The sequence below is a fragment of the Chinchilla lanigera genome, unplaced genomic scaffold (assembly GCF_000276665.1).
Source record: "Chinchilla lanigera isolate Chin_1 unplaced genomic scaffold, ChiLan1.0 scaffold00113, whole genome shotgun sequence".
Taxonomy (NCBI): Eukaryota; Metazoa; Chordata; class Mammalia; order Rodentia; family Chinchillidae; genus Chinchilla; species Chinchilla lanigera.
In genome coordinates, this window is record NW_004955514.1 from 2637990 (window position 1) to 2653904 (window position 15915).

Below are 15915 nucleotides of genomic sequence, written 5' to 3' on the forward strand. Positions count from 1 at the left end.
CTGAGAACTAACTCAGGTCAGGCTATTTTATCAGAGTGGAGAGCACAGACCACGCTGGAAATAAATGCAGTAAAAGATGGCTGAGTGGTACAGCTTCCCGGACACCTGCTCATCCAGCCCCTTCTGTCATTAATCCACTTTTTTTTTTTAATAGTCTGTTAGATTACTAGGGCTTCTGTGACAGATTACCACAAGGCAGTCACATACTCTCATAGCTCTGAAGCTCTGAGGAAGAATCTGTCCCTTGTTCCAAACCTAGTGTCTGTGGTCATCAGGGATCCTTGGTGCCCCTTGGCTTGTGTTGGGTTTGTTCTGATCTCCACCTCCATGGTTGCGTCATGGTCTCCTCTGCTTCCTGAGTCTCCTTTACTCTTCTCATAAGGATGCCCTTCATGGGATATCAGGGCCATCACAGTCAGGATAAACTCATTTTAACTCTGAAGGGATCTGACCACTGCCATCCTGCTGGAAGCAGAGACCAGTTCAATCCCTTCCCCCTGCTATGCCTGTACACCCGCTGCAGATGTTTTGTCACAGATGGAAAAGGCCCAGCCACACCCTGTAACTCAGAATCGTTTTTCAGCCCTGCTCTTGACAAACCCACAACTCCTTATACATCCTCAGGCCCCGTCCAGAGTGGACAGCCACAACTCTTTTGTACTGAACTGTCCCCTTCAAAAGTCTCACTGTGACTTTTACCTTCCACAGCACACCCCCCTTTATGCCCATGACCCCATAAAGACCTCATAGCCTGTACAAGAACTGCTGGTCTCGTCTCTAATGCCAGAGCAGTCCCTCTCAGGTTTGTTCTGAAATAAACCTGTCCTGTTGAGCTTGTACCCCTGCTTTTCCATTTGTCCTAACACTTGGCAGCAATGTGGGGCAGAGGTCAAGGGGACTGCCCCCAAATCCCTGACCTGGTTTGTGGACATCTGCAAAGCTCTTATCTCCAAATAAGATCACAGGTGCTACATACGGTTAGGACATCATCTCTTGGCACAATTCACTTCCAACACTGTTCAAAGGTGTTTGGTCTGTGTGGGGCAATCAAGACATTAACAAGTATTATAAATCTTAACGTTGCTGGACAGGATCTGAAGAAGTTTTCCCTAAAAAGGAGGTAACCACCTCAACTTGGCCGCAGCAGGGTCTTGAGATAAGCATTTCAGGACACTAGTGAGAAGCACAGGGTGATTAGACAGAGCAAGAAAGGAGAAAATGAGGAAAGGACTTCAGCTTGAGAAGCTAAAGGGGCTCAGCTCTGATGAAGATCAGACTGGCCCCTTAACCAAGGAACGAGGCCAGCTATTAATGGATTGGCTGAGGCGAAGACTCTGCCAGAATCCAAGGTGATTGCAGGCTTAGGACAATGACTGAAGACTTCTGGGTGCCCACTGGAAGTTGAATGTCCCTGCAAATTTCTTATCTGGATATCCTCAGTCTTGAAGGGTGAATGAGACCAATTATATAAATTTAGGACTAATGAAACTTGTACTATTGCCAACTTATAGACAGACACTCCCTAATGATTAACATGCCTGTATGCAGACCTGAGCAAGGATTTGACCCAAAGTCTGTTTATGTTTTGGATTTTTGAGATGGTATCCCCATGTATCCTAGACTGGCCTCGAACATCCAGAGATGCTCCTGCTTCAGCTTCCTGAGTGCTGGGATCACTAGCATGCACCACAACACCTGGCTTCAAAGTTTTAGTAAAGAGGCCGGATACAAAAGGCAGGTCTAGCTTTGTTCTTTTAATTAGCCATTGGGCATTTGTAGGGACAAGTGGAGTTGATTTTTTTCTTTTAGCAAAAGTAGCTCTCAAGTTCTTACTGCCTCCGAAGAAAACAAAAATGTTTTTAAGTAGGAACAGGTTAAGATCTCAGGAGTTTATCCTCTGTCCCTGTGGTGGTCTCCAACTGTGTTAAGACTGGGAGACAAGTGAGTTGAAGAGAAATAACTTTTTTTTAACAAACTGTACCGCCTCCTTTGGTGCTCACCGCCCACAGCAGAGGCTGAGCAGTGGTTCAAGGCCACACTTTGCTGTCACATGGGTACACTATGAAAGGCACACACAGGAGAACCCACCGTAAATCCACCACTATGCTCTTTGTGCTGTTCTTTTGAGACAGGGTCTCACTACGTAATGAGGGTGGACTGCAACTCCCAGTGCTTATCCTGCATCAGCCTCCCAGATGCTGGGATTACAAGTGTGTACCACTGTCATAGGCAGCTGAGTTAGATAGAAATATTATAGGCAGTCAGACAGGGCCAGGCCCTCGAAGGAGCCAACATGAAAGATACGTATCTGCTGTGGGCCAGACCTCAAGACAAAGGATTAAACAAATGCTCCTACATACCTCCCTAGGGATGGACATCAGGGATTGACATTCTAAATAGGTAGCGATCACCTTGAAGAGTCATTGACTCAGTCCTTTATAGGAAAAGCCCCTGTTCTGTATTCATGCGGGCTTGCCACATGACTTGCTTCCCCATCTGATCCCAATTTAATCAATGTTACCTTGTGGTGAACACATAATTGGTAAACACATAAAGGCTAAAAGTTACTGAGCTATTGGGTGGAGGGAAAAATGTCAGTTTGACCCAAGAAAGAGAAACTGGGCTTGAGTGTTAGTTTAGTTTGAAAACAGTGTATGTGTCTAAGAAGGTTCTGAACTTTGCAACACCTGCTTGCTGGAGCCGATAGGTTCCGCTTTTCTGCCCTTGCGAAAAAGCAATTGTTCCCCTGCGCCAACCAGGATGTGGTTTCCAGGCTTAGAAGCTCAAACTTTCTTCGGTTCGGGGCTGCTCAGCATCTCCCTGTGTGGAGAACAGACTGACAGCCGCTGGCCCGGCTAATAAAGGCTCTTAAAATTCCAATTTGGATTCTGGTCTCGGTTCTGTGTTCAGGGTAACCCATTACATTTGGGGGCCCGTCCGGGATCCCATTACTGGGATTAAATAAAGAACGAAGAGTTCTTTGAGGCTATCTCTTCTCAGGGGAATCTCAGAGAGACCTTCCTCTGCCCCGAGAAGATGTTTGGTTTCAAAGACTAAATTCTTTCATTCAGAACGAGCCGTCAGGATTCTTACCGGTAAGATACATTCTGTTTATTGGGGTGCCCCTCGGGAGTCTCTTGAGGAGTTGGATGCAACATTAAGGCCTCAGAGACACAGCCCTAGTCCACCTCAGTGGCTGGTGGCATCTGGTTTTCTGGTAACTTGTCTGTTTGTGTCAGCCTTTGTTTGTGTCAGTTTAAATATGGGTCAGTCCGCTTCTGCTTCCATGTCGCCTTTGCAGTGTATTCTTAATCATTTTCAGGATTTCAGGCAATGAGCTGCTGACTATGGGGACTCTGTGTCCCCTGGCAAACTCCGGATCTTCTGTGAATTAGAGTGGCCCTCTTTTCCAGGAATTTCCTGGCCTCCGGAGACCTCTTTTAACCTCTCGCTTGTTTACCAGGTCCACAAGGTCGTCCTTGACAATCCTGGACACCCTGACCAGATTCCTTACATTCAGGCTTGGCTAGATTTGGTCCAGGATCTGCCTACGTGGGTCAAGACTTGCCAGTCCAAGCCACACTGCCGCACCAGCAACAGGGCAACCACCGTAGCTGTGGCGAGCCCCGCGGCTAAGAAGTCCTCTCAGGCACTTCCGAAAAGGCCTGTCCTCCCTCCTGACCCCGAATCCCCTGCCCTCTATCCTCGCCTAGCCCATCCACCTCCCTATCCCTCTGCTCCTATCTCCCCGGATTCTATCACCTCACCCCTTAGCCCTTCTCATACCCAAAGTGGTCATCCTTTTTCTCACCAGCCCCCCTCTCAGCCCCCTCGTCGACCCTCTCCTCTGCGCCCGCTCCCCTTCTACCCCTCCGGGAGATGAAGGAGGACTCCTCCCGCCCCTTTATGATTTATGTCCCTTTCTCTACTAGCGACCTCTACAATTGGAAAAACCAGAACCCGTCCTTTAGCCAGAATCCCCAGGGGCTTATTTCGCTTTTGGAGTCTGTTTTCTTCACTCACCAGCCGACTTGGGATGATTGTCAACAGTTGTTACAAACTCTCTTCACCTCAGAAAGAATTGGAGGTTTGGGCTGAAAACTGGTCCTGGGACCAGATGGACAGCCCACCTCAGACCCGAACTGACAAGAATATGTTTTCCCTCTGACTCGACCCGCTTGGGACCCCAGCTCAAATCAAGGTAAGGAGGCTCTCGATGGGTATCGCCAGCTTCTTTTAGGGGCTATGAGGGCAGCAGCTAGAAAGCCTACTAATTTATCTAAAGTCACTGAGGTTACTCAGGGATCTGAGGAGTCTCCTGCTGCCTTCCTCGAACGCCTCCAAGAGGCCTACCGGATCTATACTCCTATAGATCCCAAGGCTCCTGAGAACTGAAGGGCCATAAATATTGCCTTCATGTCTCAATCAGCCCCAGATATCAGAAAGAAACTCCAAAGGATGGAAGGATTTGAGGGAAAAGCATTAACAGAGTTGGTAGAAATAACACAAAAGGTATTTAACAATAGAGAAGATCCGAGAAAACTGAATAAACGTATGGCCAAGGTCCTCATAGCAATGGGAGAAAAAGATGGACTGACAACTATAAAGGCCCTGAGCCCCCAGACTAAACAGAAGAGGTCAGCCCTCAGTAAAAATCAGTGTGCCTATTGCAAGGAGGAAGGACACTGGAAAAATGAATGCCCGAAGCAAAAACAAAAGGAAAGTAAGAGCTGAGTTCTGACAGCCACTCCTGAAACGGACTGAGGGAGTCAGGGCTCTTCTCTCGGCCCTGGGGAGCCCGGAGTAACTCTACAAGTAGGGGGCCAGCTGGTCGATTTTCTAGTGGACACAGGGGCCACCTATTCGGGTTTACAGCAACCTGTGGGCCCCCTGTCAGAAACAAAGACCCACATCCAAGGGGCCACGGGGAATACTAAATTGTACCCTTGCACCAAAACTAGAATTGGAAATCTGGGGACTAAACAGATGACTCATTCCTTTCTTGTCATGCCTGAATGCCCCTACCCTTTGATCGGCTGGGACTTGCTTCATAAGTTACAGGCTCAGATTTCCTTTGGGGAGGACTCTACCCAAATAACCTTTGCTGCTAAACCTGAATTTGACCCCCGGCCCCCAATGATTCTTTGCATGTGTCCCCTGACAGAGGAACATTTATTGCTAACTGAGGAGGAACCCCAACCTAGTTCTGATGTCCTGCTTTCAGCCTGGAAGACAGAGATTCCTGGGGTCTGGGCAAAAAACAACCCCCCTGGGTTGACAATTCATCAACCCCCCATTGTGGTATCTCTAGTACCAGGGGCAACTCCTATGTCCGTCAGTAACCATTAAGCTTACAGGCATGACTGGGGATCAGTGTTCACATCCAAAGACTCAAAAAGGAGGGCATACTGGTGCCTTGCAAGTCAGCATGGGACACTCCACTGCTGCCAGTATGGGAGCAGCTATGTCCAGGATGGAGTCAGGTATGCGGGGGCGGCTGTGGTCACTGAAAAGGAAGTGATCTGGGCACAAGCCTTGGGTCATGGAACCTCAGCCCAGCGGGCTGAACTGATAGTGCTGACCCAAGTCCTGAGATGGGGGAAAAATAGAAGACTAAACATCTACACTGATAGTAGATATGCCTTTGCCACCCTTCATGTACATGGGGCCATATATCAAGAAAGGGGACTCCTAACCATGGGAGGACAAAAGATTAAAAACACTCCAGAAATTTTAGACTTATTGGCTGCAGTCTTGTTGCCTCGACAAGTAGCGGTTATACACTGTCGAGGACACCAAAAGGATGACTCCCCGGTGGCCTGAGGAAATACCCTGGTGGATTCTACAGCCCGAGAAGTGGCAAGAAAACCAGTGGGGCCACTAGAGATCCTGCCTGTTCTGCCACCCTGGATTCTAGACAAACCATTTTATTCAGATTCAGACCTCCAGTTGGCACAAAGTCTTCGGTCCTCCCCAGCTTCTACCGGTTGGCAAAAATTGCCAGACTCCCGGATCCTCCTCCCTGAGGCACTTGGCCATGAACTGGTATATTTACTTCACCACAGTACTCACTTGGGAGGAAATAAATGGTCTGAACTGTTGAGAAAATCATATTTCATTCCAAAACTAAACCAACTGGCCAAGGACGTAAGTCACAGGTGCCACAGTACGCTCAGGTAAATCCAAAAAGAAGTCTACCACAGATCCACCATTGAGCCAGAGGTACATCACCTGGGGAACATTGGGAAGTAGATTTCACGGAGATGAAATCTGGACCAAACAGACTCAGGTATCTGCTAGTACTGGTGGACACTTTCACAAGATGGCCAGAAGCCTTCACCACACGTTCTGAGTCTGCCTTGATAGTTGTTAAAAAACTCCTACCTGAGATAGTCCCGCGATTTGGTCTTCCCTTAGCTCTGGGGTCTGATAACGGTCTCGTTTTTATAGCCCAGATTACAAAACTTGTTTCACAGGCTTTACACATTAATTGGAAGTTACACTGTGCCTATTGGCCACAAAGTTCTGGCCAGGTAGAAGGGATGAACTGAACTTTAAAGGAGGCTATTGCCAAGATAGGGTTAGAAGCTGGCGAAAACTGGGTGAGTCTCCTTCCTTTTGCCCTCTTGAGGGCCCTTTGTACTCCCTATGTTCAAGGGATCACACCCTTTGAGGCAATGTACGGTCGAGCCCCACCTCTTTTCCCGAAGCTCAGGGAAGAAATGCTCATGTCAATCTTTAACCAAGAGCTTGTTAAGTCCTTACAGGCACTTCAGTCTTCACTGCAGGCAACTCATTCTCTCTTCCGACACCTGAGACCAGAGCCAGAAGAACAGAGCAGCCTAAGCCAATTGAGGAAGCGCCTACAGGATAGAGATGATCAAAAACAGATCCCAGTCTAATTGGTATACGGGATTGTTCTCTATGTCCCCATGGTTGACCACCCTACTGACCGCCTTGGCTGGGCCCTTGATCCTCTTACTGTTAACCCTAACTGTAGAACCCTGCGTCATCAACTGTCTAGTTTGTTATGTACAGGACCGAGTGCAAGCTGTCAAACTAATGGTATTGTGTTCCCAATATAATATGTGAGCTGAGATATAGGAAGAAACTGAGGAAACAACGATTTGGTTCCCCCAGAAAACCAGTGGGGAATGTGGTGAACACATAATTGGTAAACACATAAAGGCTAAAAATTACTGAGCTATTGGGTGGAGGAAAAAATGTCAGTTTGACCCAAGAAACAGAAACTGGGCTTGATTGTTAGTTTAGTTTGAAAACAGTGTATGTGTCTAAGAAGGTTCTGAACTTTGCAACACCTGCTTGCTGGAGCCGATAGGTTCTGCTTTTCTGCCCTTGCGAAAAAGCAATTGTTCCCCTGCACCAACCAGGATGTGGTTTCAGGCTTAGAAGCTCAAACTTTCTTCGGTTTGGGGCTGCTCAGCATCTCCCTGTGTGGAGAACAGACTGACAGCCGCTGGCCCGGCTAATAAAGGCTCTTAAAATTCCAATTTGGATTCTGGTCTCGGTTCTGTGTTCAGGGTAACCCATTACAACCTGAATAATTCTTATTGGCTGACCATAGTTTTGTCCATTTTTCCCTTACCTTGGACCTGCCTCCCCTCATGGTTTTGCTCTATAAATTCCCTTAAAAGACAGAGTCTTGGGTAACCCACTCAGGCCCCGCTTCTGTCCCTCTCTTGGGCAGAAGCTTTCTTTTCTTTCCCTCAATAAATATATGCTGCTCTTAACCTCCATTGTTCCTAAAATTCATTCTTCAGTTTTAGAGAACACAGACTCATCCCAGATATCATTCAGGTTGGGAGTTTTTATTTTCCTGTGTCACCACCACACCCAAGCCTTATTATTCATAAGTACAAAAACCTGGGACCCAGTCTAGGTAACCTGTGGCAGAGGTTCATAAAGACCTGTGTGACTGTTAGAGCACCTACCGTTTCTTACCCAGGACAGCTGCTTATAGATTATGAGCAGGTTGTGGAGTGTCACAGGCTATTTGCATGTGTAGCACCAGACAAGGTCATATTTGGCACAGAAGCTAGGAAAGGAGTTGACATACACTTGTGAAGCCCAGCACTACTGGGGGCGGAGGCAGGAAAACCGAAAGTTCAAGCCCAGCCTGGGCAACGTAGCAAAACACGGCCCCAAAAAGTAAAAAAGGCTGGGGATGCAGCTCAGTGCAAAGGCTCTTGGTTTACTCCCCAGCTAGTGGGAAGGAACACTAGGAAAAAATATGTGAAACTAGTGACAATGATCATCTCTTGGAGACCTAAGAGTTGGGCCAATTTTAGACCCTTATCTACTTACAAACCATTTAATAGGGCCAAGAACCCAAGACCTGTGTTATGGTTGATACATCGTGTGAACTTGAGGAGTCTGGAGGCTTGGCTAAGTGACTCGGCAGCTCTACATCCTGGGTTGAAGAGGACATGCCTTTCCTGCTCTAGGATGTTTTTTGGTATTCATCCTGAGCCTGTGCAGGAGGAGGACATAGATGGTGTGGGCGTGGGCAGATGGCCTGCATACAACATAAGGGAGGAAGAGAGGCTTGCTTCCCCCCTTTTTGTTTTCGCTGCATTTGCTGTCTTGTACTGCCTTGAACTGTTGCCCCTCTGCCCTGCCACCCTGCCTTGGAGCCAGCTGATTATGGAGTAAAACCTCCACAAACTGTAAGCTAAATAAACCTTCTCTTCTTTAATTTTGGGCATTGGGTATTTTGTCTCAGCAACAAAAAAAGTACCTAAGACAGCCGAGACTCCAGTCCTGCTCCGCTCTGCATTTCTATGCCTGTTATGTATGAATATCTTTATTTAGCAGAAAGAGGAACAAAGAAGGCACGAACAGAATTCATGACAATGAACAAAGCAGTGACAACTCTCTGTCCCATCACTGGCTGAGATGCCCAGTGTGTGTCCCATTGCCCTCTCACCCCTTTCACCCACGAAGCAATGGCCAGGTACTGTGCTCTTCTCCGACAGCGTCCCAGGCCATGAGCCAGACCCAGAGGTGTTCTGAGAAGAGCAAGAGAAATAACTTTCTAAAGAAGGTTTCCAAGGGTGTCCTGACTTCAGGAGACCTGACTGTACAAGTAGGAAAAGGGCGAAACAAAGTAGTGTGCAAGGGTACAGCCGTTCTTGGGACAAACTCAGTCATTCTGCTGTCTGCAAAGGTCGCCCCCTCTCTGCATGTATTTGTTGGTATTCACCTCCATGGAAGGCAAGGTTTTCACTAAGACCTGGGGCTCACCAGCCAGGCTTCACTGATTTGGGCACTGGGGGTGGGTTGGGCATTCTTGCTCATTTCAGTTGACCTCAGGATGCAAAGGGCTTTTGCTTCCGCATTCAGCTGGGTGTGTAATGTCCACTATCACAGCCGCGTGAGGCAGGTGTGCACCATGACTTCCCCACACACAAGCAGATGCTGCTTCAGGTAGATGTGGGCTCGAGTCCTCCAAAGCCTCCAGTTTTCTGGGTTCTGGGATCGCATGCCGTGGATCCTTCCTGGCCCAAGGCTTCACTGTGTCCTGGAAGTGACTAAGTTACCCGCTGCTTCTCTGCTGCATGTCTCATGGGCATAGGAGAGGAGTGGGAGAGGGAGACAGAAAGGGAGACAGACAGAGGAAGGGGGGACCCCAATCCCAAACAGTCATGCAGGATCAGGGCTTTGGAGTGCAGAGTCATAAATGCCGGAGCCCATGTTTGGGGAAAAGCGGAAGCGTCCAGTTTGGTGTGGGCTTTTTTTGTTGTGGCCGTTGTTTGGAGACAGGTTCTTGCTATCTCGCTCAGGCTGGCCCCAAACTCACAGCGAGGCCTGAAATTACAGGCATGTGACCCCACACCCGGGTATGGGCTTATGCACTTGCACAGAGACACGTCGGTTCCCTGTGGGAAACCCCCAGCTGAACTGAGTCCACTCGGCCTGCCTACCGCTCCCACCTCCAGCACCCCTCGGGGCCCGGCTCCCGCCTGCCTTTGCACCCTATTTCCCAACCATCTTGCCCCGCCTGCAAATGGTCTTTCTGCTCCTCGGATGCCAAGCTCACTGCCCCTGAGGCTGCCTTCTGAGTGTTGCTTCTCTGCAATGTACACTCTGGGGTCTTCACTCAGGAGGCAGCAGAAATGTCCCTTCTTCAGGCAGGGCTTCCCTGCCACAGACCAGACTGCCCCAAGGCCGTCCATGTATTGCTGCCATGTTTTCTCCGAATTACCATGTTTGAAGTCTCTGGTTCCGTTCCATTAGGTTGGGGAAGCAGACTAGTATATCACCACCCCCACCATATTCTTTGGTATCCAGGAAATGTGTAAAATCACTGGATGCAAACGTGGGCAAGATCAGGGAGTGTGGCAGGAGGGTTGTGGGGAGAGCAGAGGGCCCAGGAATCTCTCTCTGTGGAGAGAAGTAGCCTCCAGCCAGAGGCTGCCGGGCTGGGGAGGAAGCCACCAAGATCCAGGCTTAGTCCATGGTTCCGATGCTCTCCCCGGAACAGTCTTGCAGAGTGCAGAAAACTTTCCCTCTCCCCTCTGAGGTTTCGTCCAGTCTAGGAAGTGAATGGACACTCTGCTGATGAACAGGAGAAGATCCACATTTAATTACAGATGTTCACGCAGTCGGAGAAGGTTCAAAAGATGAAAGATTATGTAGTGTGCAGCGCTATGGCAAAGAAGAGAGGTTTGGGGCAGGCTGGGGCACAGCAAGTGACGGGAGGGTGGCGTCATGACCAGCCTGTCTTCTTTGCACTGAGAAAGTCTCAGGAGGCCAGTGTTGAATGGAGCCATCTCACCTGACACAGGTGCTTCATGAATGGGAAGTTTCCTTTGCAGATACCACTTTCTTTTACGGAGACATCTCTGCAGAGCTGCTTCTACATGCTCTGAGAGAAACCAGCTCAAAGTATGCCACGCATGCATGCCTCGGAGCCACACATTCTGGTCTCCTGCAGGCAGCTTTTGGGGTCTGTGGATAGCACCGTTCTGTAGGACTTGCTGGCAGGCTGGAACTGTTCCGTCTGCATGGTCTAAGAAGATGCTTGTGGTTACCAAGTATTTGCAGTGTAGCCAGTGCAGCTGGAAGCTGATCAGTGTACAGGGAATTTCATCTATTTAACAAAAGCACATTCGAATTCAAGCAGGCACTTGAGACCAGCACTGGCTCTGGTGTTAGACTGAGCTGGGGAGAGACTCTGCCAGAGTTCCCCGAGCCCCTCCACACTGGGTTCTCAGCATCTAAGTGCTGGAGGCTCTGGGTGGGGCTGAGCCTCCACCTGGGAGCCTTCTGTGCCCTGTGAGTCCTAAATACCAGCCTGTCACACTGATCTGAACTCGGGCCTTCAGCCCACAGCAGCTGCAGCCAGAACTCTCACCCAACAATGAGGCTCCTTTAGCCTGTGAATCAACATGAAATCACTCATGTCTGAGCCCAACAGTGTGGACTCTGGAGGTCATGGAGGGCACACTCAGGCAGCAGTACCTGGAGGAGGCCTCCTTGCAAGATATTCCCACAGGCTGGGCATGATGGCGCACTCCTGTAATCCCACTGCTCGGGAGGCTGAGGCAGGAGGATCGTTGTGAGTTTGAGACCAGTCTGGACTACAAAATGAGCTCAAGGCCAGCCTGAACTGCATAGTGAGACCCAGTCTCAAAAAGACCAAAGGGAAAAAAAAAAGATATTCCCACAGGAACAGCCTGTGCTGACAGGGCTATCACAAGGCACTTACTCAAAACTTCATGTTCCAGCTAAGCAGTTTGTACAAAAAACTCCGTCTTCACCAGGGAGCTAAAGGCAAACCCAGCAGGGAATACCAGGTACTGAACAATTTTCTGACCAAACAGCTTATGAGGCTTTCTCTTTCTGCTTACAAATCTCCCTTTGGCTCCAGGCTCCCTTTGGCCCATATCACAGAACCTGTATCTCAACTGAAGTCTCCTGCTAGTCCCAGATAAGCCCACGTGCCTGCCTGTCCAGGTTTCTTTTCAGGCTGACAAACCCTTTGGGTTGAATGCGCCAACTTTGGAGTGAAGAAATCTTTTCCCATTGATTTACAGCATGATCTTCACCTTGAAGACCAAAGGTTCAGTCTTTTGGATGTGCATCTCGTACAGAACCACATTTGTTATTCCATGGCTCCTATCCAGTGCCATTCCCCGCTGCACAGCCCTGGATATGTCACTAGGGGAAGGAGGTGGCACCGTGTGGTGGTGGCCGTGGCACAATTCTCACAGAGCCGTGCTTGGTGCTGAATCTCCACAGCCCATTCCTGGGCCAGTGATTGGTGACTCTGTTCTCTTGTGAGTCCTGAGCCAGTGACAGAGGCGGAGGTAAGGGGAGAGAATTAGGAAGGGACAGAGGGGGACAAATGGCCAGAGCATGGGAGGAAACTTGGTTTTAACAGTGTGTTCAGAGGCTGCAGTTACCAGGGATGGCCAAGGGGGCTGAGGGCTGACACCCAGCAGGGAACTGGTGAACCAGCAGGGTGGTGCGATGAATGGGGACAGGTGTCTAAGGGGGGGGTCTGCTGGCAAGGCTGCACTGGAGGACAGCCATCTCGCTGTCCACTGAGTCACCCAAAGAGCTGCTCTACCTCAGCTCCTGGCAGTTCTACCAGGAAGTAGCCAACAATATCGGACAAAACCAAACTCTTTCTTGTCCTGGAAAGTGAGACCCTTTTGGCTGATCTCAGTGTCATCTCCATGTTGGTCCCAGCAACACAGCCAGAGTAAGTAAGAAGGGGCTGGGGATATAGCTCAGTGGTATAGTGCCCGCCTGGCAAGCGCAAGGTCCTGAGTTCAATTCCCCGCACCAGCCCCCCCAACCCCCAAAAAAAACCACAGTAAATGAGACAGCTTTCCATGTGTCTGCCACACTGCTGTCCTGTAGGCCTCCAGCTCCACCTGATTTATCTGGATGTGCTCAGTGCTGTTGCCTATCAGACAGGCTAAACACTGTCTTAGGGCCCAAGGGACAATAGGTTGGGGTGTAGAGGTCCAGGACAGACAGGTAAATGCCAGAAAGTGGTTCTAAAGTCAGGCCGCAAGCCAGGCATGGTGGCGGACACTTGTAATACTAGCACTTTGGAGCCTGAGGCAGGAGGATTGCCATGAGTTCAAGGCCAGCCTGGACTATCTAGTGAATCCAAGGCGTTCCTGAACACACAGTGAGCCCTGTCTCAAAAAAAGGTAATGAAGTCAAGCCAGGGTCAGAGCTGGGAACAACTGCCTTAAACCCAGCCACGAGGAAAGTCAGTGAAGTGATAGAAAGGGGCTGAAGTGGATCACAGCCTGACCTGAGGTGTGGAGGAAGAGGTAGAGATAGACACAGACTGTGTGTGTGTGTGTGTGTGTGTGTGTGTGTGTGTGTGTGTGTGTGTGAACCTGTGGCATTCCCAAGCCTGGGGACAAGTTCTTGTACTCTTTTTTTTTTTTTTCCGGTACCAGGAATTGAACTCACGACCTTGCGCTTGCCAGGCAGGCGCTATGCCGTTGAGCTAAATCCCCAGCCCCTCTTCTACTCTTGTTCTTGTACTCTTTTTATCTAAGTAGGCTTCGTGATGGCATCCTGTCCCAAAGAGAACCAGTAACAAAGTTCACTCACCTTGCTTCCCATCCTCCCATTCCAGTGCCACAGCAGCATACCAGTCCTCCTGTTTCTCTCCAGTGGCTACAAGGCCGTCTCTGGCTTGCCCTCCCGGGTCTGCTTAGAAAGTGTCCTGTCTCCCCCTCTCCTGCGGTGGACTGGAATGATTTCCTGAAAGCTGTGAAATACTGATGTTAAACCTGGACAAACCAGAGTCTGGAGGCCACAGGGGGTGGTTCTCATGTGTTTTGGTAACAAGAACTATCACAAAAGACTCAGCAAAAAATTGTAACCTTGCACAAAAACACCCAAGGATAACTATATTCATAACTGCTCTCAGCCTCAGAGGGCATTTCCTTTATTTATCCTGGCAATCAAGGACAAGCATTTCCTTTTTTTTGTCTTTTTTGTCTTTTTGAGATGGTTTCGCTATGCAGTTCAGGCTGACCTTGAGCTCACCTTGTAGCCCAGGCTGGTCTTGAACTCGCAACCATCCTCCTGCCTCAGCTTCGTGAGTGCTGGGATTACAGGCATGTCCACCATGCCCGACTAAGCACTTCCAAACACCTGACGTGATCTTTCTTGTTTTCTGTTTAAATACCCTTGTCCACCATGGCCCACCACAGCATTCGGATCAGGGATCACGGTCTCCTGTCATTTCCAAATAAAATCTTTGTTTTGGAGAGCTGCTCTCTCTGCCACTCATTTTAGGCGCAGGTTTCCAGGTGGAATGATGTTTTCCTAATGTCAAGAAAACGTGGACCAACTTGACAGCATTCATGGCTTGGGCAGAGGTTGTACCTAGAGGAGGTGGCTGTTCTGTAGTGAATGCGTATTTTGTTGCTCTCACAGTACCCCTAATGTGAGCAACAGTAGCATGTATTTGGTCCTCCAGCCACCCTGGGCGCTCTTACCTACTCTGGGACCCCTTGCAGCCACACCACAGCCCCCGCTGGAAATGCTGCCCAGACTGTTGCGTGCGACCAGTTAGTAGGGCCCTGGGTTGCCCTCGGTTCCCTCCCTTCTGCTTCTCAGTGGGCAAGTCCCACTGGCACTTGGTGATTGCTGGGAAGGACCTGCTCTCATGGAATGAAGAAGGCGTTGTGGAGCAGGAGGCAGCATTTCCACACAGCGGCTGACACGGCCATCCACACGTGCTGCCCACATCTTCCGCTCGACACATCTCCGCACCTGAACTTACGTTCTCCTCCCCATAGCTGTGCTACTCATCTTCCAGTTCCCATTAGATGGGGTGTTCTGAGGATGACTTCTGTGGGGTGGAGATTTTTGGATGTGGGAAGTTGCCAAGCCCAGTTGGTTCCTTCTGTAAATTCCAGGCGCTGTGTACAACTTAGCTTGGACCCGCACCCCCACACTCCATATAGGCCTTGAGAGCCCAGTGCAGGCAGTCAAATGCGGCGCGGATCCCCAGACCCAGGACTGAGGCCTGTGAGACAGAAACAAAGACTAGCCAGTAGCGCCTGGATGTCGAGTTGGTCACTGCTGTGGGGCCAGGGAAGATCATGTCTACTCACCCTCTGGGGACCCGTACAGGTCCGTGGTTTCCAAACAGCAGTGAGCACTTAGACGTGCTTGCCGACTCGAAAACGCCCATTGGTCAGCTCTGGAGTGGGCCCAGGAATCTGCAAATCAAATAACTATCCTAGAGATTCCTGTGCAGGGAAGTCCCCTGAAGGACTTCCTTCCGATTGATGAGGAGAAACTGTAGCGTAAGATCAACCATTGCACGCAGAGGGTCACCCGCAGAGAGATAACTACACCACTTACCCTCTAAGTCCAAGATCAGACCAGACCTGCGTTTCCTGGGAGATGAGGGACGCCGTCAGAAAGCCACGCCCCCTTCGGGGCGGGAGAGGACGGAGGCGGAGCGACGTGATGGCGTCGGGCGTCTGACCACGCCCCCGGGTGGCCTGAGGGGCGGGGCCACACATTGGACTGGGTCTGGTCTTGAGTCGCTGCATCTGCAGAGGAGTGCCTACCCCGCGATCCCGGGGACCGAGCCTGGGAACTGAGCCTGGGAACCGAGCCTGAGTGAGGTCCCACGCGAGGGGACTCAGGTGCAGAGATCCGTGCGCGGGCCAGACGCGGGAAGGAGGCCCTGCAGGGCGTGGGAGCAGCCTGGACTCCGTCCCCGAGGTCACCCGGCAGCTGCTGCCTACGGCGACTGGCAGGGGACAATCGTCTCTCCGCCGCGGAGAGGTCTCCAGACAGATTTGAAGTGTAGTTGCAGGTCCGGGCGGGGGGAGTACAGCGGGACTTTAAGGTGGGAAGGCGGGCACAACTTAGAGAAGAAGCCGATTGGTGAAG

At 50.2% G+C, this 15915-nt stretch overlaps 1 protein-coding gene and 1 long non-coding RNA gene across 5 annotated transcripts in view; one reads left to right on the forward strand and one right to left on the reverse strand.

Annotated features, from left to right (window-relative positions):
* Nucleotides 1–8808: 8808 nt before the first annotated feature.
* On the reverse strand, nucleotides 8809–15485 carry LOC106147058. Of its 2 annotated transcripts, none has more exons than XR_001231767.1 (5): nucleotides 15376–15485; nucleotides 15123–15230; nucleotides 14047–15034; nucleotides 13606–13765; nucleotides 8809–11032 (listed from the first exon to the last, which is right to left on the reverse strand). It is a non-coding gene; the product is annotated as an uncharacterized LOC106147058 (long non-coding RNA). The 2 variants fall into 2 exon arrangements; XR_001231766.1 differs by having other exon boundaries at nucleotides 8809–11113.
* A 27-nt stretch (nucleotides 15486–15512) lies between these two features.
* The window catches only part of Acox3 (acyl-CoA oxidase 3, pristanoyl), a 36951-nt gene continuing 36548 nt past the window's right edge, over nucleotides 15513–15915 (forward strand). Inside the window, exon 1 of one of the 3 annotated variants that reach the window (XM_013506789.1) lies at nucleotides 15513–15838. The gene's annotated coding sequence lies outside the window, so the exon portion shown is untranslated. The remainder of the gene's footprint in view (nucleotides 15839–15915) is intronic. The other 2 variants (XM_013506791.1, XM_013506790.1) reach the window with 2 other exon arrangements.